The sequence below is a fragment of the Echinops telfairi genome, unplaced genomic scaffold, assembly GCF_000313985.2.
Source record: "Echinops telfairi isolate 266 unplaced genomic scaffold, ASM31398v2 ScPeMD7_211;HRSCAF=546, whole genome shotgun sequence".
NCBI classification, from domain to species: Eukaryota; Metazoa; Chordata; class Mammalia; order Afrosoricida; family Tenrecidae; genus Echinops; species Echinops telfairi.
In genome coordinates, this window is record NW_022104109.1 from 3,995 (window position 1) to 5,968 (window position 1,974).

The 1,974-nt window shown below is 43.3% G+C and overlaps 1 pseudogene; it reads right to left on the reverse strand.

Annotated features, from left to right (window-relative positions):
* Window positions 1-13: 13 nt before the first annotated feature.
* LOC101643383 lies at window positions 14-1,871 on the reverse strand (annotated as a pseudogene).
* Window positions 1,872-1,974: the final 103 nt, after the last annotated feature.

Consider the following 1,974-nt stretch of genomic DNA (forward strand, 5'->3'; position numbering starts at 1 on the left):
AAAAAAAAAAAAGAGCTATTTTCACTTCCTTGTGCCTCATGGTGTACACAGCAGAGTTCAGAAGGGGTGTAAGAGCAGTGTAGAAAACTGCCACCACTCCACCCACAACATCTTTAGAGCTTGGACTCAGGTAAATGAAAAGACTGGGGCCAAAGAAAGAGATAACAACAAACGATGCAGTGGGAGGCACAGGTCTGGAAGGTTCTACATCTCCCCTCCGTGGTGCAGATTTTCAGGATAAGAGAAGTCAATGGACACATAGGAAAATGCTATTAGGAAGAAGCAGCCAGAAGCCAATACCCCAATGTTGACAAGGATCACCATCTCGTTAATGGAGGTGTCTGCACAGGCCAGTGCGAGGATGGGCGGAGCATCACAGAAGTAATGCAGGATTTGGTTGGGTCCACAGTAGGACAAACGAAATATCAATTTTGTCGGGACAGCAGAACGAGGAGAGCCACTGGGCCACGTACTGGGAGCGGCACATGTTCTCCCACCAACTATGCTGGTGTACCTCAGTGGGTAAGTGATGGCCAGGTAGCTATTATAGAATATGACTGTGTAGAGGAAACACTCCATGCTGCCCAGGAAGTGGAAGGAATAGATCTGAGTCACACAGTTGTGAAAGGAACTATCCCTGCTCACTGGAGAGATAAAGGTCATCAGGATTTTGGGCACTGTGACAGTGGGGAACCACATGTCAATGAAGGACAGGTTGGCCAAGTAGTATGTGGGTTGTGGTGGTGGGATTCCACCCTGATCACCAGCAGCATGAGGAGGTTTTCTACAACAGTGAGTACATAAATCACTAAGAAGATTCCAAAGAAGGTGATGTCCAGGGCTGATGCATGAGAACTGTCCAAGAATATAAAAGCTGTCGCAAATGATAATTTATAAATTATCAAGGGTTCATGAGGGAGGGAGGAGCTGGGAGGGAGGGGGCGGAATGAGGAGCTGATGCCAGGGGCTTAAGTGGAGAGCAAATGCTTTGAGAATGATGAGGGCAATGAATGTACAAATGTGCTTTACACAATTGATGTATGTATGGATTGTGATAAGAATTGTATGAGCCCCTAGTAAAATGATTTTTTTTTAATGAATTTTAAAAAAGTTGTCACAAGGCTCAAATTTGACATTTTTTTCACCTTGATCTCTTATAAAAGGGAATATAAAGATCACATATTATTTAGTTGAAAACTGAAAACCCATTCCATACTTAGCAACAGCATCATTAATGAAGGAAAAGTGTAGGCTTAAGCTGGATTTTACTTTTAACACTCCCCTTTATTTTGGTAAAGGTAATAGAATTATTGTAGCAGTGTTCCTCTCTTCCCTCATCTTCTGCCTCCTTCCCTTCTTTCTTTCCTCTTTACTCCCCTTCTCCTCTCCTTTTTCCCCTTCTTCCTTTCCTATCTCCCTTATTTTTCCTTTCCTTATTTCTGTATTCCCCCTGTGCATGCACACACACACACACACACACACACACACACTCATACATTCACACAAATAAACATACACAGAGGCATACAATCAAAATAGGAGGAAGTTATTACATTAGTTACCTAACATCTGTCACTGAGAAATTCAGATATATAGTTTCACTGTATCTGTCACCTGATTCCTTGGCCCAAGTTCTCACCAGGTTGCAAAGAATGTATCACCTCCTCTCATAGTAAATGAACTCTTATGAAGATCATGTCTTTCATGTGTTCCCCTAACTGCACTCTAGGTGGTGCTGTTAGGTACCATCAAGTCAGCTCCGACTCATAGCAACCCTATGGACAACAGAATGAAACATCATGCCGTTCTGTGCCCTCCTCACAAGTATTCTCATGTTCGAGCCTATTGTTGTGGCCACTATGTCCATCCATCTCGTCGAAGGTCTTCCTCTTTGATTTCTGCACCTCTACTTTACAAGCATGGTGTCCTTCTTCAGGGACTAGTCCCCCCTGATAACATGTCCAAAATACCTGA